General features: G+C 40.3%; 1 pseudogene; it reads right to left on the bottom strand.

Moving 5' to 3' along the window:
* Nucleotides 1–93: 93 nt before the first annotated feature.
* On the bottom strand, nucleotides 94–24973 carry LOC101844342 (annotated as a pseudogene).
* Between the last annotated feature and the right edge of the window lie 3017 nt (nucleotides 24974–27990).

Raw genomic sequence — 27990 nt, 5'->3', positions numbered from 1 at the left:
GATGGATGATAAAGGAAGGGGGCCCGCAGCCAAGGAAGCACCCACCCGGGAAGCAACTGAAAGCTTTCTGGATGGAGCTATGATGTATAGCGGCTAACAGAGAAGGACAAATTCTCCACAGCAGCTACGGGGTGCACCTTTCACAGGTCCTCGGTGACGCTCGAGAGGACACTGCGAGCAGGTGTTGGAGGCAGATGCCAGGTGTCTGTGGAAACGACCTGAGAAGCTCTTCTGCAGAACTTTGATGATGAAATGGTCTGAAGTGAGAGCATTAGGAAAAGCTGTTTGAGGGGACGTGATTCTAAGACAGGAGACAGCTGAACATATGATAAGGCATGGAAGGGTATATCTAAGAGCCATCAGTACTGTTAAAGGGGGGTGGTGCCTCAGCTTTCCAAGAAGAGGTATTGAAATTAAGAATACAGTTTATTTCTTCCCCACCCCCCACACACACTGTGTCAGGCAGGGGCATCTATATGTGAGAGGTAAGGAGGACAGATGCAATGAGGTGAGACAGTCATAGCATGGGAAGAGTTCTTTCATTTGAGGATCTGGTTCAAGTAAGTAAATGCACTAAGATTAAGGGAGCTGCCTTGCTCACGGCTGGCGTAGGGCTTCAAAAATAAGGAAACATTAGAACAAATTTTCTGATTTGGGTATAAAATTAAAGATGTGTATGGGATGGTATGGAATTCAATATAGTTGAGCAGATATGCAAATAACTATAGAGAGATGGAAGCAGAGATAAATAGAAAGAAAGAAAGATAGATAGATAGATGGAATACTGTAATTCCATACATGTTTTTTTCTGCCTCTGTCTCCTGAAAGGAAAAAGGACTCAGCAATTCTTCACTGAAGTGAACACATATAGTGTAAAGTTAACTTTAAAATTACACACTTTCTGAAAAGAAAGTCAGGACTGCAGATAGGGAAACAACAAGCAGGTGTCTGACATTGTGCCAGAGACAGAGGAATGAATGCTCAAAGAGTCCATGTCAAAAGGACCAGGGGCCAGACTTAAGTGCCTTCTACTGGGAAAAAAGGCTAACAATTTCAAATCAATATAATGCTAATAAAAGATTATACCCATTTATCAAAATAAGAAGTCATGCATCCATACAAATACATGGTTAGTCAATGTGAGTGAAAACAGGTATTACATCATTCCAAAGGCCCTCCCACAACATGTTTATTAACTTTAGAGGAATAAAGAACAACTTTCTGAAAAGAAGGTGGGCTAATGCCACTTTAGTCAAGTAATTTTAGAGAACATCATCAGTAGCAGGCCAAATGCAGATTGTGGGCCACCTGACAAATCTCAATACCCATGTCTCACTCTGTGAAAGTCCTACTGAAGGTGCTGAGCTGGAGTTGAACCATTCAACAGGTGATTGCCAGTAGGAGCAGGGACTCTGACAAATATACTGCCTCGAACATTGCACATTCCTACACCTTCAGACAATTCACAAAAGTCTGAAAAAGATAAAGGAATTAGCCCAGACCCTGGGTTGAATAGACACTACAGTGCTGCCATGCCCCTATCTGCAGAAATATACATCAAATCCAGGGAGGTAAGATGATGAAACTTTGTTTAGCAACAATTTCATACAGTTCAGCGAAAACATAAGTTCTGAGTCATATTGCAACCTTTGTATGTCTGATATTCCATCAAATTTCGAAAGTATAATTTATAAAATGTGTTCAATACATAACCAAGAGCAATGGAAATAGACTATATTATTTTGGGGGGTTTCTGGGGCCCCTTTGATCAACAACTCTATAGGGATATTCTATAATTAGCACAAACCCTATTGCTGGATATAACCACACACTTTGATTACAGGAGACAGAGAGATCAAGTGGGTACCAACCCTGGAAGCTACCTGCTGACTAGCTTGTCTAGTGCTGCAAGGTGTTTTGTAGGCAGTTTGGGGTCAGAGGAGAGTCAAGACAAGTCTTGCTGACATTTATTCCTAATAGGGCCAATCATTGTTGTAGCTTATAGTGACCACAGCACACAGAGGAACTGAAGTAAGAGTGATGGGTGGATATGATCTAAATATATTCTGTTCATGTAAGAGATTACCAAAAAGTAATTTATTTTAAAAGTATTCCTTACTTTAGCCATTCTCTCGAAGCCATAATGGGCTTGTTCCTATATAGCTGCCTTCCTCTAAGCTGGAGTCCTTGAAGGAACATGCATGAGGTTGACATGCAGCTAGGAAGCCCAGTCAAAAGCAGCAGAGCTCAGGTCATCCCCCAATGAACTCAAATTTGGAATGGCAGAGTAACAATGTTGAAAACGCTTGCAGCAACTTTCAGTGGAGCACTGCTTGGCAGAACTAGGTCGCCAAGTGAACTCCAGTCTCTGCAGTTTCTACAGAGGAAGGGATCAGCTTCGGGAGGGTGCTGAGTTGTAAACAGAGGTTTCTCTGTCCCACCCTGTCCCTTCTAAATACTCACTCAGAAGCTTAATATTAATCACAGAATGTTTGGCCTATAGTTCAGGCTTGCGACTAACTAGCTCTTAGATTTAAATTAACCCATTTCTATTCTATTTGCCACTGGTCTTGTGGTTTTACCTGTGCTCTAATACATCTTGTTCCTCCTGTGGATGGTTGGTGTCTCCCTCAACTCTGTCCCTCTATATCCACCTCACCTTATCCTGCCTTGCCATAGGCCAAACAGCTTTTATTATTAACCAGTGGGAGCGATGCATATTCACAGCATACAGTAAGACCATCCCACAGCACTAAATCTGACTCATTACTGCTGCTGCTGTTGCTGTAGCTGCCAACACCACCAGCACCAGCATTTCCAGAGCCATGCTGTTCTTGCTATGACTACAGTGGAAGCTTTGTGCTCTCTTCCATCACACCTTCCAGCCAATCATAGATGCTGCCACAAATATAAAGCTAGGATGCTCCATACTAGACCATAGACACAGTGGGAAGCCAGCTACCTTGGTCCTGTCTTCCAAGCATCATGTAAGTGAGCCAGTCAGGCCTATACTTTATCACCACCTCCAAACAGTCTTTGAAGTGCAGTGTTTAGACTTCAAAGTCTTTACTATAGGAAAGATAATAAGATAAGGATGAAATAGGTGTGAATTACCAAATCATCAAGTTCATCAAGCAAAACAGAGAGAGTAGGGAGGAGGAAGAAAAGAATCCTATCTTATTTAGATAGTGGCCAACACCGTAATAAAATTCAACATAGCTTAAAGAAAAGCCATATACATTTCAGTATAATAATGTGCAAAATGAAATTCTTAAAATAATAATTCACCATTGATACAAGATTAAAAATGTTGCAAAAATAATACTATACACCATTAGAAGGAAGTCTAAAAGCCTGTATCAGAGGGATTGATTGCTGGTTCCAGATAGCTGGTTCCAGATAGCCTCACTTCTGAGTCCAGGGTCTATTTTTGATGCCTGAACTACTACTTTTTGCTGAGGTCTCTCTCATGAACTCTACCACCCACAAAGAAGACAGAATGGACTTGTTCACAGAGTGGCATCACTCAGGAAGTTGGAAGAAGACACTGGGAGGCCCCTCTCAGAAGACTAAAAGACTAGTAGTCATGTAGTACCATTCACACATCTTGTGTGGATAAACTGTGAACCAGCCCGGGGGCAAAGTATGTAAGACACCTTTTATATGCAAAGCTACAAGAATTTTACAGTCACATTTGATGTGCCATGGAAGATCTCCATTGCATCTGTCAGTATTCCAACACTATGACAAAATACCACTCCCAATTGGCTTACTAAAAGAAAAGGTTATTCTGTCTCTCGATTTTAATGGTGTCAGTCCAGTAATCCCCACTGCTTTGGTTGAGGCAGTACATGACTGTTGGAGAACACAGTGGAACAAACATGTTTGCCTCTGTGACCAGGAAGCAAAAGGAGACAGGGAAGAGGCTGCCCACCCTGTATCCTCATCATCTCAAGGACCTCGCCTCAGTGATCCATGATTTCCAACTAGGCTCTCCTTCTTAATAGTTCCACCACCTCCCACTGGCACCACGCTGGGGACTAAAAGACTTTAACACAGGCATTCAGTGGGCATTCAAGGTCTGAACTCTAGCTGGTTTATAATAATACTTAGGAAAGGCTAGCAACCTTTCTGTGATTTCAGAATACTAGGTACTGGTTACAGTTGTTCATTACAGTGTACCCTGCCCCCAGCCACTGTGTCTGAAATGTGACTACATCTTCCTTATCCTGCTCAGAGCCCCATAGGTATTCAGATTCTTGCATTTGTCAGAAAATCATTATTCAGCCCTCTTCTTGGTTCTAGAATCTAGTCCATAGACTTAAAAACAAAACGAAACAAAACCAACTCACAACAAGAAAACCTTTTCTGATGAAACACCAGCTGTATTTGGAATTTTTTTCTCTGTATAGTATGTTCATGGCTGCACAGGTGCTTTGGCACAAAGGTGTTAGGCATCTACTCATGGGCACGATTTTCACAAGAGCAAAGGAAGGCTTTGGGCACACTCTGACCATAATTATGTTAAGGGATGTACAGATGTAAGGTGGACAGGAGTAACCCCAGTGGGAGCCAGATTTCCGAATGCGGGAGATGAACTCTCTGCATGAACAGGACTGAAGGTGTGGCACAGTACATCAGCTTGACAGCAGGACCCAACCAAGAGCCCTGGTTCTCTGCAGTTAGTGCTGAGGGTGATCCCATACAAGACCTGTGCCAGAGATGAGACCTCAGGCAGTAAGTGATGGGAATGGTTTTCTTCTTAATTTTTAAGAACTACAATAAGGCATACTAATGCTTGTCCAGATTATCAAGATAAAGTGACAAACCACTTAGTAAATGTTCTTTGTAAGAGAATTCTGCAGGAAAGGGTTTTCCTCTAGTCAAGGCGATGGGGACCTGACTCCTTCAACACTGGAGTTTTAATTGAGAGACACTGACTCTTGATGGCTTTGGATGCTGACATTGAATATCTCTTTTCTCAGCTTTTATACAAGTGACATTTAGCAGCTATTTAATTACAACATGTTTATGGTGTCTATATGGAGCTCATTTCAGATTCCAGAGCCTCGGGACACTGAAACCATGTTTAGAATTGTAAGGCTATGCAGAGTGCAGTCTAGCCCTTCGCCAGTGTGAGGTGTTTATAGCCAGCCTCCTTTCCTCTTATTTGACAATGGTGGGGTGACCAGCTATTACAGTGGATCTGGCACACTTTTTCTTCTTCCTTATTTCAACACACAACAAATCCCCAATACTTTTATTTTTATTAATATTACTAAACACTATCACATTCACTAAATTCAAATATGCAATTTGAAGTTTAACAAATGCATAAAATTGTGTAATCACCACTACAATCACGATATAATATTTTCATCAAAATAATCTTTTGTGCTCCCAGAAATCCTCCTGCTTTTATTTCTGGCATCCTGCCAATGCCTGATTGGCTTTTTATCACTCTAGGTTTTCCTTTTCTAGAGTTGCACATAATGGAACCATACAGGAAGTTGTCTTTTGTGTCTGGCTTTTTCACTTAGCATAATGCTTTTGGGATGAATGCATTTTTGCTGAGTGTTTTAGTAGCTCAATACTTTTTTATTTTTCTTTAACAAAATCACTTATTGTAATTAACTCACAAATAAAATCACCACATAGCGAGTTTAAGAAGCCACTCATACACTTGCCTTGTCCCAAACTCTGTACATTGTAGTCAACTTCTATATTGTTGGAATGGCCATTCTGAAACAATGGGGCTCTGCTTGGTTTTCTACACACTCATAATCAATTACTTTTATTCATTGATCCACCATAAAAAGGAAAGAAATCATGATGGAGTTGAAACCAGAAAAAAATAGCTTTATCATGCTGGCTTTAGTTTCCTTATCTTCTCTCATTCCCTTTGGACTCTGAGTAATATTCTCTTGTATACTATCATTTATTTAAAGGACATTTGAGTTGTTCTTAGTTTTTGCAGTATTAATAGAACTTCTTTAAACATTTTGCACACAAGTTTTCCTGTCAGTGTATGCTTTTATTTCTTTATGGAGTGGGATAGTTGGTCACAAAGATAAATTATATGCTTAAGTTTGCAAGAAATTGCAAAACTGTTTTCCAATCTGTGTTTTCACCTGCAGTGTGTGAGAGTTGAGTTCTAGTTGCTAAGTATATGTGTAATACATGTTTTCTAGAACAACCACAAAGGGAGGCTGGGTGATGAGCAGGGGGAGAGTGTGTAGCAGAACCCATTGGTCTGGAAACAACCAGGCTGCTTTAATTGAGATGAATTCGGAAGTTAGACCCTGAAGAAAGAGTGTGATAGGAAAAGAAGCAATTATCACTTAAAAACAGCAGTGACTATGTGATGAAATGAGAAGAATTAAGGCTGTGAAAATGGCCTGTGGCAGATAGAGTTGGAAGAAAAATAAACAAGGGTTCTTCTGTAAATAGGCCAACAGTTAGAAAAACAGAATTGGTGACTAAAGAGGGAAAAGTGCTGAAAAAAGGGTGTTTCCTCACCTTGGGCTTTGCATTGGCAAATGCACTGAGTTCTTGTTATTATAAGATGACCACTGCTCTTAATACAAATGAACTACTAATTTATCTGTGTGGCATCCCTCTATATGAGGGGATAGAGGAAAGTGCAGTTTTCTTAAGACATCATAGGCACAGGAATGACAGGTCTGGTCTAGCACAGGTGCTAATCCAGGTACCAATGCAGGTGCTAGACCAGGTTGTAACTAAACTTTGGCACTTCCACTGAGGTTCCAGGCAAGGGCAGTGTTGCTGGGCTACAGCTGTGGTGTTAGGCAGCCCAGGTTCAGGTCCAGCTCTGGCACAGCTGTGTAAGCCAGGGATACTTCCTAACCCCTCTGCTTTTTTTCCCTGCAAGACGGAGGCACTCCCTAGCAGCACTGTAATGATTACATAAGCCACATGCTTAGGCTAGCACCCAGCACGTAGGAGGAGCTACATATTTCTGGAGATGTCTAGAGATCCCATTGTCTAGGGCAGCTGGTCTACCAGCCTTGAACCATGTTGGTTAATCTTTGCTCTGTGTTTAAGCTCCCCCGGTCCTGTCCTGTACTTCTGGTAGCAGCCACTGGTTCTGCTAGTGGTGGTAATTAAGGGAGCTCATTCAGAGCCACTAGACTGAGACTGCATTGGCAAAAGAAAACCCACTGAAAGCATGTCAAAGAGAGATTAACCGTTTGATAAGCCTCACCTGGTGGAAATGTCACAGGTTCAGTCCCGTGGGGAGACATAGACATTTCTACAGGCAGAGGTGATGCTCAGAAGGTACTCAGACAGAGCATTTGAAAGCATTTCCAGTCTAACCCAAAGGCTCTGTTGACAGCTAAAAGCGCTGCACCAATGTGCCCTTCTCTCCACGGCAGCCAGGCTCTGGCTCAGCCCCAGCAGCCAGTGAATAGATGTTCTTGAATTGTTTGCATCCTGCTCCTTTATCTGCCTCCAGCCTGGTGTGTATGTCCTAATTGGTCCTCTGGATCCAGCCCTCTTTGGCCTGTCAGCTCAGCAATGTGTACACAGCGCACTTTCATCTTCCTGTTGCTTGGTGTGTTGCTCTGTTCTTCCAGTTTTCTGATGTTAAAATGCAGTTTGTAGGGCTTGGATGGTCTTCATGCCATTTCTGCCTCCCTGTTAGTAACTGTATTAGAAAAACAGCTGTTAATCTCAATTAGGTTTTGATTGCTAATTAGCAGCTACCTGTCAGGATCATGCAGCCCCCTTCCTGGTCCCATCAGCTATTTCTCATGCAACTGGTACACTTGGTTTCCATGAGAACCGTTTAACTAAATGCCTCCTCAGCCAACACTGAACTGTCTTCTGTGGTTTTGATGATCTCCAGTATATTGCGAGGTTCCTCGTCTGCCTCCCACCTTCTTCACTTTCTGCATTTTAGCCTTAAACCAGACTTTCCAGTGAAAGCCGTTCTATGCGTACTGTCGACACACGCCCGTTTTGGAAATGGGTACGCGACAATTAGTAAGTCCATTCTTCACAGTTTAAAACTTCATCTGTTTATGGTGTGTGCTCTTTTGCCTGGATCCCATTTACCTATACGGAGAGTTGGCAAGCTATTTCATGCAGGCAAACCTGGCTGCCTGCCTTTTTACATCAACGGAGCTTTGTTAGAATATAAGCCCATGGTGTCACATGCTGTCTGTGATGTGGCTGCAATCAATTACAGCAGCAGGATAGTCATATCAGAGACTCCATGGCTCACAAAGCCTCAAGTATTTGCTTGTTCTTTTATGGAAGAAGGTTACCAACTCCTGACCTTCCTATTTTGAAAGTGTGGTTTCCTGGAATGGCACTGTAAATGTCACCTGGGAACTAGGATTTTACAGTCTCAGGCTCCCCACAAGAGGGCTAGGGCTCAGAAACTCAGAGAACAAAATCTGTATGTTTAAAATTTCTATTTAAAATATTTAATGATAAACAAATATCACATGCACATTAACATGTTATGATTATTTGATATGTTTATGCACAATGGCTGCAGTGATCAGGGTGATTAGCCTTCATTGTCACTTTGCCATACACCAGAGCCCTGGAGCTTGTCCATCTTATAGACAACAGTTCACACTCTAATTTTAAAGATTTGAAACATTTAAGCCACAAGTAAAAATTCATGTATTAAAGGCATAGAGTATGATTTTATATGCACATACATTTTTACGATGATTCTCAAATCAAATTTGCATCTGTCATGACTCACATTGTACTTTGCATCTCAGTAACTTGCTGGTCACATGACTAGCAGTTTGTATGTTTTGGTCAACATCTTTAGCAATCTAGATATATATGTAGGTGTGTATGTATAAACGTATGTATGTGTATGTGTGGCATATGCCTGTGTGTGCACATGTATGGGTGGGTATGCTTGCATGTGTGTGTGTGTGTGTGTGCACATGCGTGTACGCACATGCACATCTGGAGGCTCACTAGCTGTCTATTACTCTCCATCTTATTTTCACAGACTGGAAACAGTGCCTCTAACTAAACCTAGAGCTCCTTGACTGGTGAGACTAGCTGTCCAGTGGATGCTTGGTATATGCCTATAATTGCTCCTCCTCACCCACCACCAAGGGATTAAAAGCATCTACTCCACACAGCTTGCTTTGTGGATGCTGGGATCTGAACTCAGGTCCTCATGCTTGTACAACAAGCACTTTACTCACTGAGACATCTTCCCAGCATCTCCCTAGCCCAGCAATCCTGATTTTAAGGACCCTTGAGGCGATGTGGGTACAATGAGAATATGGAAACCACTGACGTCTACCATTAAACCTGAGAGCCTTTTTCCATGATATATGCCAAAGATGAAAGAGAAAATCTTTGACTGAGCAATGGGTACTTGGATAGCTTTCAGGAAGGGGATTTGAACTAGGGATGTGCAAATACATTACATGTCCCTAAATGGCCAAAGCATGAGATACCTTTGTTTGTGGACATGGATCTAGTGTAAGTTATCATTTGTAATCACTTCGTTGTATGCTTTGCCCATTTTTCTGCTTGGACTACTAAATATGTTGCACGAGTCTTTTGTGTTCTGGTATAGCTGATTCCACATCAGCCCACATTTACTGCTATACAGGTTGTGCTACTATGAATTTTGACGGGCGGGTGATTTACATTTTTGTGTAGTCCACTCAATCAGGATGCTACCTGTTGTGACTCATACGATTGTTTCTTCTCTGTTTCCGAGATCATTTTCTCCAAGGGCTGTTGGTCCTCAGGAGCTGCCTCATTAGCAGCATTCTGTCTTGGTGCTCCCCTCTTCATCTTTTAGTTGTGTTGTGAAGGAGGTAACTTCTGTCTGTCAACTCGAGTCAATCAGGGATTGGGCTCAGCTATTGACACTGCTGTGTTAATCTTAGCTATAATTCTCAAGGCTCCCGCTTGTTTCACACTAACTTGCTCTTTTTGTGGGAACCATGTTCTCACAACTATTTGCTGAGGATCTCAAGCTCTTTAGCATTTTTCTTCTTTTCCTCTAGCAACTGTTTCCTCAATGTTTGTCTCTTAGATGTTGGCTCACCTTTTAAATTGCATCTTTTTATTTGCTTAGTGTGTATGTATGTGTCTGTGTGTGTATGTATATGTATGCCTGCGTATTTCTGTGTGTGTATGCATGCATGTCTGTATGAGTGTATCTGTGTATGTGTGTGTCTGTGTGTATGTGTGAGTGTGTCTGTGTATCTTTGTGTGTGTATGTGTGTTTGTGTGTCTGTATGCGTGTATCTGTGTATGTATGTGTCTGTGTGTGTATCTGTGTGTGTATATGAGCATGTCTGTGTGTATCTGTGTATGTGTCTGTGTGTGTGTGAGTGTGTCTGTGTATCTCTGTATGTGTATGTGTGTTTGTGTGTATGTCTGTGTGCATGTGTGCTCATGCTGCCATGATGCATGTGTGGGGGTCAGAGGACAGCTTGTGAGAGTTAGATCTGTCTTTCCACAATGCGGGTCATCCCATCGAGGTTTGGCAGCAGGCATCTTTACCCACTGAGCCACCTCAGTGGCCCATCTGCTCACTTTTGAGTTTGAAATTCTCTCAACCAAGACTGGCAGGCCATAGCCCATGGGCCAGATTCAGCACATCTGCCACTTGCCCTTGGAAATGTTTTTCTCAGAGCACCCCCACCCCTGCTCCTTTATGTATTGTCTCTGGAAACTTATCTACAGTGCTTTTGTGTCTACAGCAATGGAACTGAATAGTCGAAACAAAGAACTGTACAAAGCCAAACGTATTTACTCACTGACTCTACACAGAAAACCATCGAAGCTCTAAACTGAGCACATTTCTTTTCATGGTCCAATAGAAAAAGTTTCCATGGATACCTTGCTTTATAGCTTGCGTATTTACATGCTAGTGAAGAAGAGAGCTGAATACAGACAGTGTAGTGGGCAACAAGGGGGCAGATATTGTCATAGACAGAGTCTGAAATATCCCCCACAGCCTCATGTTTGAGCGTTTGTTCTCCAGCTATAGAGGAACCATGACCACAGGCAAGTGTGGAAATTCTTAGGAGGTAGGTAGGGCTTAGCTAGAGGAAGTGAGTCACAGAGGGGCAGGGGTAGGGGCAGTTCGTGGAGTGTATATTATCCTTCCCTGTTTCCTGCTTTTCTCTCTGCTTCCCTCTCCCCAATGATGTAAACAGTTTCTGCCACCACAGGTTGAGCTATTCTACTATGACTTTCCCACTAAGACAGACGGAAACTCTTTGAGACCATGAGCTCAAAAAAATACTCCCTCCTCACTCCCCTTAAGCTATTCCTGTCAGGTTTTACAGTCACAGGGATGCATTAGTTTCTAATGCAAACAGCAGGGTGAATATTTTAACTTCTAAGTGAGGAGATTCAATTTCCCACCACAGGCATGGATTGAACTCTTCAACCCCACAAAAATGCTGGTGAATCCCTTTGTTAAAGCTACTTCTTCAGGGAAACATGTATTTGTAAATTATTCTGGGGAAGAAATGAAAATCTTGCTTCCTTCACTCTGCTAGTATCAAGAGACTAGGGATTTCTCTAGTTCTGTGTGCCCCCATCACCTCCTCCCCTATTTAGCAATCAATAAGGTGGAACTTCTTCTATAAAGAAAGAACTTGTGTTTTGAGTGGCATTCCTTAGACTCGGCCTTGAAAGAAAATGCCCTGACTAATCCTTGGTCCATATTTAGGACAGTGTAGTAAAGGCCTCTTTTCCCAGATCCTTGGAATGCAGACATGTCCAATTGACCACGATGGAATCCATTCAGCATAGGTATTTGACTATGAGCAGGGAAGGCAGGCATGATGTGCACTAGGAGTGTTACAGCCTAGGATATTGGGTTCCAGCATTTTAGATCCAAACAGATCTGCAGTGGGCTTCAAGGCTCTGTAGTTCAGACAAGCTCCCAGGTGCTACTGGCCCAGAAACTGGCTGCAGGGCTTTCCTGAGAAGATCGGATCTCCTTCGTGGAATGCCTTGTGGCTTTTTTGCTCTAGATGTGGTCTCTCCCAATCCTGCCCCCCACTCTGTGTTCCGTATTCCCTGGTACATTGATAGTGCTTGTTTTGTTTGTATTCTAACAGATTTAATTTTTTCCAAAGTACTCTTTGTTATCACCTTTATGAAGAGGAAGGTATTAGACATATTCCATCTTCCACTTAGTTAAAATCTTCCTTTGCCATTTCCTACTTAAAAAGGAACTTCCCCAGGTTGACAATTATCACTAGTATTTAAAGTGTTAAAGGTCTCCCACTGCAATTTATTTTAGATAAAGGTATTTTAACTTTGTTTTTCCAAATGGTATCCATTTGTTCCATATCATTTATTCAACAATTGTGCTGTCTCCACTGATTTTTGATTCCACCTTTAACATGTACTCAGTTTGGGGTATGATACCAAATCCATTGCATTGAGCCTGGTGCTTCCTTCAGCAATGTCCACTGCTTTCATTACTAAATTACATCAACGAGGAGAGTAAGTTCCCTTTCACTGTTCTTTACTTCCAACATAGTCTTGATTATTTTTACCCTGTCTCTTTAAAGTCCCTTTATCATACTCCCTCCTCTTCATCCATCTTGGGTTTTTAAATGAATATTTCATAAATCTGTCCACATTTCCAAAAGCAAAACTATTGCATCAATTGAGTCAAGTATTCTTATATACAGTTCTAACTTTTCTAGTTGCAAAGAGAAGTCATATACTCTTTTAATGGCTAGTTTTATGTCACCTTGACCCAAGGTAAAGTCATCAGAGAGGAAGATCAGGCCATAGAGAAGTTTGCAGGGCATCTTCTTAATTTGTGTGATGGGGGAGAGATTGCAGTCTGTTTGGTGGCTCTGTGTATGATTGTGTAGAAAGTGTGTGTCTGTGTGTGTGTGTGTGTGTGTGTGTGTGTTGGGAGTTGGGGGCTCATGGGTATGTGCACATTTATGTGCGGGTAAGTGTATAAATGTTCAGGTATACATGTATAGGCCAAAGGCCAACACTATACACTGAATGTCCTATTCAACCCCTGTCCAACTTATTTTTTTTGGAGACAGGGTCTCTCACTGAATCTGGAGCTCACCAGTTCTTCTAGGCAGTCTGGCCATCAAAATCCAGGGATCCTCCTGTTTTTTTTATCCCCATCCCAAGCACTGGGATTACAGCTGTACTTTGTCTTACTCTTATTTTTAATGTAGGTAGTGGGGATGTGTGCTCAGGTCTACATGCTGGCTCAGCAATCCCTTTACTGACTTGACTTGTCTTCCGAGCCCTGCTTAATGGCTCTTGACTTAAAAATCTATAGCAATAAGTTTACATTATCCTGAATTTTTGCAATAAAATGAAAGAATGATGAAATGCTCACCATATCAGAAATGCAATTCGTATCTGAGCTACCCTTCAGTAGCTGGAGATCATGGAGAGTAGTGAGCACAGAGTAAGCAAACACTCCTCTGTTTTGTGTTAGCCATGGGATGTGCACTCACTACCTGGATGGTATCAGAATACATCAGTCTCTTAACAGTCTAATTTAACTTAGTTCATGTCCCAAATTTATCTTTCCAGTTCCAGATGATGTTTTGCATATTGCCTTTAGTTTACAAAACAGAAGTCAAATCATGAAATCTTATCCTTGTGTTAAAATTAGGCAAGCATGCTGTAAAGAACACTTAAAGCCATCCACACACTGTCCATACAACTCTATATGAAACTTAGGAAAATAGAAAAACTGTACTTGAAAAATTAAGCAGCTATAACTACCTCCCCAAAAAATGAATAAAAGGAAAAACAAAACACCTAAACTTACAATACCATCAAATGCAAGTAATTCTTCCTAACTAAGGCATACTAGACATAGATATGTCATCATTTTGTATGCCCCAAAGATGAGTGAGAATTCTACCATATAAACTATGTAAGTCTGTGGGTGGTAAGGTTTGTGCTGTAGTTCAATGATTTGAAAATGAGGCAGGATGCGTGCCTTTTAGAATCAAATAGAATAGAGCAGAATAGGGAAACAAAACTGTTAAGGCTTTTTTGTTTTGTTTTGTTTTTGTCAACTTGACACAAACCAGAATAATCTGAGACAGGGAACTTTAGTTGCCTCTGTCAGATTGGTCCATAGGCTAGTCTGTGGGCCACTTCATGATTAATGACCAATAAGGAGGGCCTAGCTCCAATTTGGGTCACAAATTACTGTTGAGATTGCTGTTGCCTAAAACAGTAATGGCTCTCTCCTCTGGTCCCTTGAAGAGACAGATGACCCTCCTGCCCCAGACTTGGTTCAGATATTGAGACCATACACTCACCACACACACACACACACACACACACACACACACACACACACACACACACACACACACACACACACAGAGAGAGAGAGAGAGAGAGAGAGAGAGAGAGAGAGAGAGAGAGAGAGGAAGAGAAGAGACTCAAAAAACATTGTAACTTCCAAAAGGTCTCTGGAGAAACATATTGAGCCTGCCAGCATGTCTTCAATGATTTAAAAGGAGCAAGAAAAGAAAACTGCCTCTTTTTCCTTGTCATTAGTGAGGATCAGAGCTAGAGTCCTCCGAGCAGACAATGACCATGATGTAAGTCTCCCTTCAGTACCATGGAGAGAGCACTTAGGCATCTTTACTGACTTGCAAAGGTATGAAGAAGCAAAAACAGAGGCTGTATCTTAAAGCCCCCAGCTGTCAAACATTTCAAATAAATAAATAATAGAGTGAGGGCCAGGGGGCTGGCTCAGAAGGTGAAGGCACTACTTCCAATCCCGATGACCTGAACTTGATCCCTGAGACCCGCATGCCGAAGGAGAAAACCAACTCTTGAAAATTGTCCTCTGACCTCCACATGAAAACACATGCCCCCCCCACATACATACATGCATACTCAAACACATAAATGTAATTATAAATAGAAAAATAGAGGTCTGGAGAGATGGCTCAGTGCATTAGCTGCTCTTGTAGAAAACCAAGGTTCAGTTGCCAGGCTGCACATGGTGGCTCACAACCAGTGTAATTCCAGCTCCATGGGATCTGACACCCTCTTCTGGCCTCTGGGGTGCATACACATACTTGCAGACCAAACACCCATGCACATAAAATAAAAGTAAATCTTTAACAAAAACATTTTTAAAAAACCAGAGTGAGATTGCTTGTTAATGCTTGCCAAAGGTGGCTGTCTATATTAATTAACAAAGCTTAAATGCAATATTCTTCTCTATTCTTCAGACCCACTGGACATATTTCAAGTACTTAACAGTTATATTTGGCAGGTATATAGAACTCTTCTGCCATCCCAGAAAATGCTACTGGACCATGCTGATCTAGTGCAGGGTCAGCAAACTGGAGCCCGCAGACCAAATCCCACCCACTGTGTATTTTTATATAGCCTGCTAGATAAAAGTGGTTTTTATGTTTTTAAATGGTTGGCAAAAAATAATATTTCATGACTTGAAGGTTCTATGAAGTTCAAAATTTTAGTTCCCAGAAATAAAATGTTTTTGAGCTGAGCCATGCTCATTCACATGTGTGTTGTGGTCAGAGCTGCTGGGGCCGGAGTAACTGGGAGAGAGACCATATAATCGCAAAGCCTAAAGAATGTGTAGTCTGATCTTTTAAGACAAGTTAACGAGGATCTGGGCTTCAGGAATAGGGTGATCCGCTGGTCTGGGAAATGGGGGTGGAGTCTGTACTTTTCCTGAGTGTGGTGTGTAAGGACCTAAGACGGGGCCTGAACAATATTGAAGAGATGTTGGGAAGGAGGAAACAGAATGGATGTTGGAATGCTACCAGAAAGACCCACCAGACCTGGCAGGGACCACACTAATATCTATCCTCTGTGTGGAAAGCGCTCACAGGCCTCAGGGTCTCTACTCTAAACAGAGACCACTCTTGCCACAGCACTGAAACCTGTCCTGACTTAGCCACAAAACTTTGATTCTATTTTATGTTCGTGATCTCACCCAAGGTTCATGACACCTTAGTCATGAAAAATAAATTTCACATTCAGCTAATGTCACACTGTCACTGCTTGCATATTATACAAAATGTCATTCCAATTCTTTGTGTCACAACCTTCATTATCACTTTCTCTTCTTCCTACACCGCCCCCACCCCTGCCCTGTCTCCGGCAGCTCCCTGCAAGGAGTTAGCTACTTTATTTCCTACCCCTTGCTTACATGTCTTTTATCTTATTTTTATTTATGCGTGTGTGTATATGTTTGTGTGCATATATGTATGTGTGTGTGTGTCTTAGTAAGGTTTTTATTGCTATGAAGAGAGACCATAACCACAGTAACTCTGACAAGGAAAAAATTTAATTGAAGTGATGGCTTGTAGTTTCAGAGGTTCAGTCCATTATCATCGTGACAGGGAGCATGGTGGCGTACAGGCAGTTGTGGTACTGGCTACATCTTGACCAGAAGGCAGCATGAAGTCAACTGTTACACTGAATGAAGCCTGCAAAAAGAGACCTCAAAGCACACCCCCGCAGTGACACACTTCCTCCAACAAGACCACACCCACTCCAACAAGGCCACACCTCCTAATAGTGCCATGCCCTTTGGGGGCCGTTTTCTTTCAGAGCACCACCTGTGTGTGTGTGGGTGTGGGTGTGTGCGCGTGCTCGTCTTCATGAATTTACGTGTACCACCTGTGTACAGTGCTTGCAGATGCCAGAGGAAGGCATTGGATTACCTGGAGCTGGAATTACAGGTGAGCTGCCCAGTGTGCCTGCTTGCAACAGAACCTAGTTCCTCTGCAAGAGCAGTAAGCACTCACAACTGCTGAGCCATCTTCCTAGCCTCAGATTTCCTCCTTTAAAGAGGTTCCTGTCTAACTAACTTTGGTCAGATAATTAAGAAACCCAGTTAAGATATAGATTTTTTTAAAAATTATGTTACTGGCCTTTTAAACTATATATACATAATTACTATGTATTCGTTAATAGACCCTCCCTTCCCCTTAGAATAAAACACATTCTAGAGTATGCATGAGAACAGATTTAGTGCAAGCTATTGCAACATACATTTTAAAAGGGACGTAACTTTTTAGAGCGCTTTTGACAGTACAGTTGGGAGTCTTCCTGCCTCCACATGCGTAACCACCCCAATGATTACCTCTTCACACACACCTGTATGGCACAGTTTTGAGAATTGATGAACCTTTATTAATTTTATCATAATCATCCAAAGTCCACAATTTGCCTTAATACTTAGTCTTGGTGCTGCTACACATTCTCTTGGTTTGGGGGAAAATGTACTGAGATGTAGCCACCACTGCAAGAATAGTTTTTCTGTCTGCAAAATCCTGTTTCTAGGTTTAATCATCCCTAATATAGGGTAGCCAGTGATCATCTTAGTGTCTGTGATGGTTGGTTTTATTTATCAGTTTAAAAGTATCTAGAATCACCTGGGAGACAGGCTCTGGGCATACCTGTGAGGGATTAGTTTGAGGTATTGTCTTGACTTTGCTAATTAAGGAGGGAAGAGTCATGCACTGCGGGAAACACTATGCCTTGGACGATATGAGCTTCCTGACTGTGAACACAATGTGACTAACCATGTCATGCCCCTGCTGCCATGACTCCCATGGGTGACAGACTGTACCCGGGAACTGTGAACACAGGGAATGGTGAACACAATGTTGCTAACCTCTCCTGCCCCTGCTGCTGACTCCCCTAGATGACGGACAGTACCCTAGAAGTGTGACTGTGAATACAATGTGTCTAACCCCCTCATGCCCCTGCTGCCATGATGTCCATGGATGACCGACTGTACCCTCAAACTGTGAACCAATACAAACCCTTTCTCTCTTAAGTTGCTATTGTCGACATATTTTATCACAGCAAGAGGAAAAGTAACAAAGACACTGTCTCCATGATTTTGTTTTTCCCAGAATGACAGACAGTTGAAATCTTTTCAGATTGGCTTTCTGCCTAGTAATAGGCATTTAAGTTTCCTCCATGTCTTTTCATGGCTTGACAGCTCATCTCTTTTCAGTGCTGAAAAATATTCTACCCTGGATAGATTAGTACCACAGTGTATTTATCTGTTCATCCACTGAAGGACATCTTTGTTGCCGCTGACTTTCAGCAATTATGAACAACGCTGCTATAAATATTCATGAGTAGGTTTTTGAATGAACATGTTTTTAATTCATCCAGGTAGCTATCTAGGGTTTTGTTACTGTATTTTGTGATGAGAATGCTCAGATTCATTTGATTTTTTATTTTATTTTTGAGTCAATGTCTTGCTATGCCGTTCAAACTGATTTTCAATTCGATATGTAGCCCAGGATGGCTTTGAACTTGTGCTCTTCCTCAAACCTCCCAAGTGCTTGGATTACAAGTGTATGCCACCAGGCCTGCACACAGAAAGTTTTGTTTAGCTTTGTAAAGCTGTTCTCCAAAGTAGCTATACCATTTTGCATTTAATCATCTGTGCTATGCTGCCTTTTTCTGAGATTACAGTATAATCACATCATTTCTCCTTTTCTTTTCCTCCTCCATTCAAATCCATATACCACCTTGCTCTCTTTCAAATTCAGGTCCTTTTTTCATTAAATTGCTGCTACATGCACACACACACACTCACACACACACACACACACACATACACACACACCTCGGTCTATACAATCTTTTAGCATATGTCTGCCTAATACATATAATATTCAATCTCTATTTATGTACTAGTTTCTTGCATTTCTATCTTTGGATGCCATTCTTCAGGCACTCTATACACTTCATTTTGAGACATACCCACTTATTTTTGCCTGAAGCTCACATAGTAGGCTAGGCTGGTCAGCTATCAAGCTCCAGGATTCCTATTATCTCCACCTCTCCAGTGCTGGGATTACAAGCTCACACTACAATGCCAGGCATCTTCACCTAGGTTCTGAGAACTAAACTCATATTCTTGTGCTAGTAAAGCAAACATCTTACAGACTAAACCATCTCCCCAAACCCTATTCTTAAGTTTAAGAGTTCTTTGTTTATTTTAGACAATCTTTTTCCAGCTAACTGGAATTATAATACTAATGAAGTCCAGCTAATCAATTACATATTTTGTGTATTATGCTTTTGATTGTCATAAACAATGTAGATTTCCTCTTCTGTTTTCTTCTAGAAGATTTCTGGTTTACGACTCACATTTAGGTTCATGATTCTTTTCTTTTTTCAGTTAATTTTTGTGACGGATATAAGGCATGTGTCTTAATTTACCCTTTTGCATGTTTTTCAAGACTAAAATAAAGGGTCATTTTTTCTTCCCAATATCACACTATCTTATTTTAACTTTATAACAGATCCCAGAATTAAGTAGAAACATCTCTCCATCTTTGTTTTCCTTCAATATTATGTCAGGTATTCTAAATCTACTATGTTCCATACTAACTTTAGATTCTGTTTGCTAACAGCTACAAAATAACGTTTGAGGAATTTTGATTGGCACTGCTTTGTTTTTTGGTTTTTGGTTTTTTGGTGTTTTTTTTTTTGGTTTTTACGAGACAGGGTTTCTCTGTATTGTTTCAGAGGCTATCGGTCCAGCCTAGCCTCGAACGCACAGAGATCCGCCTGCCTCTGCCTCCCGAGTGCTGGGATTAAAGGCGTGCGCCACCACCGCCTGACTGGCACTGCTTTGTATATACAAATCAAAATGAGAAAAAAATGTTATCTTGTTAATATTAAATATTTCTAGCTATAAGTGTGGAAGATTGCTTCAATTATCTTGCTTTTCCTTTATGTCTTCCTTCATAGTTTTGTACTTTCATCATATATGTGATACACTCACGCATACACACACATGTATTATAAAATCACATCCATTTTTTAAGATTAAATTTATATTACTGGGTACTAGTGTAAATGATAGTATATTTCTCATTTTATTTGGTTATGGCTGTAATATATGGAAAGCATCTTACTTTTTGTATTGGTTATTCATGCTGCTACAATTGTTTATTTCCTGGAGCTTTGAAAATTCCTATGGATTTTCCACATAATAAGCATGCAATCTTTGATCAAATACAGTTTTACTTCCTTTTCCCAATTACCAAACCTTTTATTTTATCTTCTTATCTTAATGTATTAGCTTGAACTTCCAAAATAATATTGAAAAATAGTGAGGAGAAATTATATCTTGCCCGTCCCTAATCTTTATGGGAAAGCTCAAATTTTTCAACAATAAATATGTTACAAGTTGCAGGGGCACTTTGCTGGTGTAGATATTCCCTGTTAGACTGAATAAATTCCTATTTTCAGTTAATAAGAGTTTTTCAATGAATGAGCAGTGTATTTTGTCAAATGCTATTTCTGCATCCATAAATTGCATACTTGTTCTTCTTGGGTCTATTGACTGATAGTTGGAATAATCGATTTTCAAATGGTGACTTATCTTTTGTATACCCAGGATAACTCCATCTGTGTGGTGACAGTTAATTATGCATGTTGTGTTCAATTTGTTAATATATTATGTCTATACTCATTAGATATAGCATTTTAGTTTCTCTTGCCTGAAATATCTTGACCTGATTTATATGTTAAGGTAATGTCAAACTTCTAGAATTACGTAAAAAGCAATTCTTCTATTTGTCTTCTGAAAAGTGTTGTAAAGAATTGGTGTAATTTTGTCTTTAATACTTGGTGAAATTTACCTGTGAATTAATTTGGGTACAGTGCTTACTGTTTTGAAGGTAATGAATAACTGATTCAATGTCTTTAAAAGAAATAGTCATTGTGGTGGTTTGAATGAAAATGCTTACATAGGCTCATTTATTTGAATGCTTCAGCCAAGATGGTGGAACTATTTGGAACATATTAGGATGTACAGTCTTGCTTGAGGAAGTGTGCCACTCTGGGTGAGCTTGTAGATTTCAAACTCCCATAGCATTCCTAGTTAGATTTTTCTGCCTCAGCTACTATTCTAGAGCTATGCCTGCCTGTGGCCATATTCCTTGCAATGATGGTCATGAACTCACCCTCTGAAGCTGCAACCTCCAATAAACTCTTCTATAAGTTGCCTTGACCATGCTGTCTCTTCACAGCAATAGAAAAATAACTAATACAGAAGTAGATGGACATATGTCTGCATAGAAAACAGATGTTGGTACCAGGGAGTTAGCTATTGTCGTGATAGATCTGATGATAACGTCTTTTGGAGGAATGTGGAAGACCTTTGGCATTTGAACTAGGAAACTGATTGAACACTGTAATTGGGTTTAATAGGCCATCCTCATAAGAGCTTGGTATACAGCTGTGCCAAATACAAAGTGGACTATGGAGGCTCAACTCAGGAAGTTTCAGAAGGGAACAATATTAGCAATTGGACTAGAAAATGATTCCGAGGACATTTTTACTAAGAATGTGGCTGCTCTTTGCCCTTGTTCTAAGAATCTGCTGGTGCTAAATTTAAGAGTTTGGGAATGATTTCTTTGGCAAAAGAGATTTCAAGGCAGCCTAACCCAGACACTGTCCCTTGTCTATTAGTAATCACTCTTATGCAGATCTGAAATGAAAAGGGTCAAGGAGGCCAAAAAAGAACTATAACATATACATTGTTGAGGAGAAAATGAGCACTAGGAGATTTAATGTTGGGGCCCAGTCACGTGTTCAAAAAGACGAGAGGTTTAGAGAGAAGTCTGATGGGAAATGGAATAAAGGAAGACATGCCCTCAGGGCAAGACCCTACACAGTTAAGTTTCCAGCTTGTAAAAAAGAAATGCCTAAACTGGGCAGTGGTGGCGCACGCCTTTAATCCCATCACTCGGGAGGCAGAGGCAGGCGGATCTCTGTGAATTCGAGGCCGGGCTGGACCGACAGCCCCCGAAACAATACAGAGAAACCCTGTCTCATAAAACCAAAAAAAAAAAAAAAAAAAAAGAAAGAAAGAAATGCCTAAGTAATCTTTTGCTTCTAAAGCACAGGGAAGCTTATTAAACAAAGGAAAACAACAAGCCAAAGCTTATGCAAATGCAATTGGAGAAGGCGCCAGGTGACATCCTAAGCAGGCAGCAGAAGTTGACATCATCAGCCAAGGTGGTTCATGCTTTAGAGTCATGAATGATACAGGAGTAAAGAAGTCATGGAATCTTCCTTCCCTCTTAAGAAAAGGCACTGAGGGCAGGAGAATTTCCTTATGGAGGCCCAGGGAGGCCATTGTGTGAATCCTAGATTGTGTTAGAGACTCCAGACTTTTGAAGATGCAGAGTCAAGTAAAGCTGCACATTGGGAGTGGGACCAACTTGGGGGGGGGGAATAAGAAGGAGAAGAGGGGGAGGGGGAGAAGTAAATCTGGATGGAGGCTTCATCTAAGCCCTTGGGCATTGTGCATGGAGCTACAGGATTTGGACTTTGTCCTGCTGGGTTTCAGTCTTGCTTTGGTCCAGTATTTCCTCACCATTCTCTTTTTCTTCCCTTTGGAATGTTAATATATATCCTATGCCATTATTTGCTGAAAGTATATAATTTGATTTTGGTTTTATAGGCAATTACAATTGAGAAATTGTCTTGAGTCTCAGTAAACTGAGTTGAGTCTGTGAAAGATTATGGGGACTTTTGAAGTTGGACTAATGGTTGCAAGTCTATGTGGTCCTCATAGGCTCGTATATTTGAATTCTTGGTCTCCAGTTGGTGGAACCAATTGGAAAAGATTAGGAGGTGTGGTCTCAAGGGAGGAGTGTCTCTGGGGGTGGCCTTGGTTGTAGGAGCTCAGACCATTCCTAGTTAGCTTTCTTTGCCTCCTACTTCATGATAGGATGTAAGCTCTCAGCCTCTGCTCCAGCACCATGCCCGCTTGCCTGCTACCATGCAGGCAACATTTTGTTGTAAAAGTCTCTCACATCCTTGGATACATTAATTCTTAATTTGTTCTGTTTTTTGAAGCAATTGTGAATGATATTTTCCTCAGGATTTCTTTTAGTTTCTTATTTTTTAACAATATTTTTATGTTTTTAACATTCATTTGTTGATTTGTGGCACACACTACAGATGTGGAGGACAAAGAAAAATTGGGAGAGTCATTTCTCTCCTCCCATGTATGTGTTTCAGTAATTAAACATGGATCCTCAGAGCTGGCAGCAAGTGGTTTTCTACAGTAAGTCACGTCATCAGACCCACAGATTTCTTTCTTGGTAGGTTCTTTATTGACATCCAGAAAATATTGATAATTATACACTGAATTTTATATCTTGCTACTTTGCTGAAGTCATTATCTGGCCTAAGAACTTTCTGATGAAATTTTCAGTGTCTTTTAAGTATAAAATCATATTGTCTGCAAATAGGGATAAATTAATTTCTTCCTTTTTTATTTGCATACTTTTCTTCCTTTCTTTTGTCTTATTGCTCCAGAAAAGACTTAGAGCATTATAGTGGTTAAGTGGAGAGAATGGACACCTCTATCTCATTCTTGATTCTAGAAGAAATGCTGTTTAACCATTGACTATAATATTGGTTATATATTTGTATCTATCAGCTTTATAATGTTATGTTCCCTTTAACACTAGTTTCTTTAAAGTGTTTGTAAAGGGGTGCTGAATTTTTCCAAAGGCCTTTTCTGTATAAATTACCATTTTATTTCTTACTGAAGTATATTTATGTGCTGAGTTTCACTTATTGATTTATTTATATTTAATATACTTTGTATCCCTAGAATGAAGCCAACTTGGTCAGGGTGTGTGTTCATCTTAATCGTATTCTCAAACTCTATTTGCAAGAAATTTATTGACAATTTATGTCTACATTTTTCATGGAAATTTGTAGTCTTCTTAATTGCTGTGTCTTAATTCAGTTTGGGTATTAGGACAATTATGACTATGTAGAATGAAGTCTTCTCTTTATAGAATGTTCCTTTTCTTTCTATTTCATGGAACAGTTTGAGAAACATTGGTGTTAGTTCATTTTCAAAGGTTTGCTGGAATTTTAGTCCACATTTCATTAGTGTTTTTCCTGATGTTTTTTTAAAATTTTACTATATAGAAAATTACATATCTGTCCCTCCATTCCCTCACCCTCCCATCTTCCCATGCTTCCCACCAACCCCCTAACTTACCCACCACCCACTCCCCAGGGATAGTGAGACCCTCCATGGGGAAATCATCAAAGTCCATCATATCATTTGGAGGAGGGCTCAGGGCCTCCTTTCCATATCTGGGCTGCAATAGTATCCCTCCGTAGGGAATGGGCTCCCAAAGTTCATTTGCGACCCAGGAATAAACACTGGCTCCACTGTTAGAGGTTGCATAGACTGCGGTGTTGAAATACTTGTTATCCAAGCATAGCAGGTGCTCCTTACCATTTATCGTCAAGGACTTCAACTGTCAGTCTTCCTCAACTTCTACTCTTTCTTGACCATTCTCCACAATTCTCTTTGTAGTGATATTTTGCCATTCACTCTCTTAGAAGTTGATACTGATTTGAAGTTGCCTATTCTACGGCCACCAAATGGTGTTGAAGAAAATGAAGTGAGACCCCTATGCCCTAGTGACCCGAACGAAGTAAATCCTGTATCAAAAGCAGGAAATCCACCTCCCAAAGAAGGAAATCCACGGAAGGCAGAGAAAAACGAGCCTGCACCTCGGCTTCTATTTCATCAGGAACCCCTTCAGTTCCCAAAAAAGTCATCAAATGGGTCTTCAAAGAAGTCAAATGAAAACGGGTCCCTTCCACTGAAAAATTCCCTGAAGACATCATCTTGATTTCAGAATGTGAAGCCAAACTTATATGGACAGTCAAAATGACTTAGGCCGCCTTCTCCACCACCATTTAATCCTTCTTTGCAGTATTTGTCATAGATATCCTGCTTTTTTCCATCTGATAACACCTCATATGCCTCAGCTACTTGTTTGAATTTCTGCTCTGCCTCTTCTTTATTTTCAGGATTTTTATCCGGATGTCTCCGATACCCCTTTTTAATGTTCTCAGGTGAGACATGTCTCTGCACGCCCAGAACTTCATAGTAATCCACCATGTTTTAACAGATTGTTGGAACAAATCCGAGTATGTGGCGCCCGGGAGGGGGGGTAGGGAGTTGGGCGACTGGTCTCCTGGCACAACTGCACTGGCAGCGGTGTCCAAGACTGCCATTTTTACTATGTTGATGCTCGGTATCCAAGAGCATGTGAGATTTTTCCATTTTCTGGCATCTTCTTTAATTTCTTTCTTTAAGGACTGAAAGTTATTACTGTACAGGTCTTTCACTTGTTTGGTTAGCATTACTCCAAGATGTTTTATGCTCTTTGTGAATATTGCAAAGGGTGATATTTCTTTCTCAGCCCATTTACCATCTGTATAAAGTAGGGTTATTGATTTTTTTTTTTTTAGTTAACTTTGTATCCTGCCACTTTGTTGAAGGTATTTATCAGCTATAGGAGTTCTCTAATAGAGTTTTTTGGTTGACTTATGTAAACTATCATATCATCTGCAAATAGTGAAAGTTTGACTTCTTCCTTTCCAATTTGTATCCCCTTGATTTCCTTTTGTTGTCTTATTGCTTCAACTTCAAGTACAGTATTGAAGAGATATGGAGAGAGTGGTCAGCCTTGTCTTATTCCAGATTGTAGAGGAATCATGTTGAGTTTCTCTCCATTTAGCTTGATGTTGGCAGTTGGTTTGCTGTATATTGCTTTTATCATGTTTAAGTATTATCCTGTTATTCCTGATCTCTCCAAGAATTTTATCATGAAGGATTTTGTCAAAGGCTTTTTCAGCATCTAGTGAGATGATCATGTGGTTTTTCTTTTTCAGTTTGTTTATATGGTGGATTACATTGATGGATTTTCCATATGTTGAACCATTCCTGCATCCCTAGGATGAAGCCTACTTGGTCATGGTGAATGATTTTCGGTTTGCCAGTATTTTGTTGAGTATTTTGCATCAATGTAATGAGGGATATTGGTCTGTAGTTCTCTTTCTTAGTTGTGTCTTTGTATGGCTTGGGACCAAGGTAATTGTAGCCTCATAAAAAGAGTCTGGCAATGCCCTTTCTGCTTCTATTGTGTGGAACAATTTGAGGAGTAATAGTATTAGCTCTTCTTTGAATTTCTGGTAGAATTCTGCACCGAAACCATCAGGCCCTGGGCTTGTTTTGGTTGGGAGACTTTTGATGACTGCTTCTGTTTCATTAGGGATTATAGGTCTGTTTAAATTGCTTATCTGTTCTTGATTTAATTTTGGTAAGTGATATCTATCCAAAAAATTGTCCGTTTCCTTTAGATTTTTGAATTTTGTGGCGTACAGGTTTTCAAAGTATGACCTGATGACTCTCTGGATTTCCTCAGTATCCATTGTTATGTCTCCCTTTTCATTTCTGATTTTGTTAAATAATGTGCTCTTTCTCTGCTTTTTGGTTAGTTTGGATAGGGGTTTGACTACCTTGTTGATTTTCTTAAAGAACCAACTCTTTGTTTCATTGATTCTTAGCAATGTTTTCCTGGTTTCTACTTTATTGATTTCAGACCTCAATTTGATCATTTCCTGCCGTCTATTCCTCCTGGGTGATTTTGATTTTTTTAGTTCTAGATCTTTCAGTTGTGCTGTTAATTCTCTAGTGTGATTATTCTCCAGTTTCTTCATGTGGGCAGTTAGTGCTATGAACTTTCCCCTAGCATTACTTTCAAAGTGTCCCATAAGTTTGGGTATGTTGTGTCTTCATTCTCATTGAATTCCAGGAAATCTTTAATTTCTTTTTTTTTTATTTCTTCCTTGAACCAGGGATGGTGCAATTGCACATTGTTCAATTTCCACGAGTTTGTAGGGTTTTTGTGATTTGTGTTGTTGTTGAATTCTAATTTTAAATCATGGTGGTTTGATAAGATGCAGGAGGTTATTCCAATGTTTTTGTATCTGTGGAGGTTTGTTTTGTTTCCAATTATGTGGTCGATTTTAGAGAAGGTTCCATGTAGAGCTGAGAAGAAGGTATATTCTTTTGTGTTTGGAAGAAATGTTCTATAGATGTCTGTTAATCCCAATTGGGTCATAACTTCTGTTAGTTCTTTAGTTTCTTTGTTAAGTTTCTGTCTGGAGGTCCTGTCTAGTGGTGAGAGTAGAGTGTTGAAGTCTCCTGCTACCAGTGTGTGTGATTTTATGTGTGATTTGAGCTTTAGTAATATTTCTTTTATGAATATGGGTGCCTTTGTGTTTGGGGCATAGATGTTCAGGATTGAGATTTTATCTTGATGGACTTTTCCTGTGATGAATATGAAATGTCCTTCTTCATCCCTTTTCATTGATTTTAATTTGAAGTCTTATGTGTTAGATATTAGGATTGCTACACCAACTTGTTTCTTGGGTCCATTGGATTGGAAAATCTTTTCCCAACCCTTTAATCAGAGGTAATGTCTGTCTTTTATATTGAGATATGTTTTTTGTATGCAGCAGAAGGATGGATTCTGTCTTCGTATCAATTCTGTTAGTCTGTGTCTTTTTATAGGCAAGTTGAGACCATTGATATTGAGGGATATTAATGACCATTGGTTGTTGATTCTTGTTTGCTTTGGATTTATTGGTGGTAGTGCTATTGTGTTTGGATTTCCCCCACCCCTTTTTTTCTTGGTAAAGTGGAATTATCTATTGCCTATATTTGTGAGTGTAGTTATCTTCGTCGGGTTGTAGTTTTCCTTGCAGTACTTTCTGTAGGGCTGGATTTGTGGATATTTATTGTTTAAATCTGGTTTTGTCATGGATTATCTTGTTTTCTCCATCTATGGTAATTGAAAGCTTTGCTGGGTACATTAGTCTGGCTTGGCATCCTTGTTCCCTTAGCGTTTGTAGGTTATCTATCTATGACCTTCTGGCTTTCATAGTTTCCATTGAGAAGTCGGATGTAATTCAGATAGGTCTGCCTTTATATGTTACTTGGACTTTTCCTTTGGCTGTTCTTAATATTTTCTCTTTATTCTGTAGGTTTGATGCTTTGATTATTATGTAGCAAGGGGACTTCTTTTTGTGGTCCAGTCTATTTGGTGTTCTGTAAGCTTCTTATGTTTT

This window comes from Mesocricetus auratus, unplaced genomic scaffold, assembly GCF_017639785.1.
Source record: "Mesocricetus auratus isolate SY011 unplaced genomic scaffold, BCM_Maur_2.0 Super-Scaffold_100020, whole genome shotgun sequence".
Lineage (NCBI taxonomy): Eukaryota > Metazoa > Chordata > Mammalia > Rodentia > Cricetidae > Mesocricetus > Mesocricetus auratus.
The sequence above is the reverse complement of the archived record's forward strand: the minus strand, read 5'-3'. Positions and strand labels throughout refer to the sequence as shown.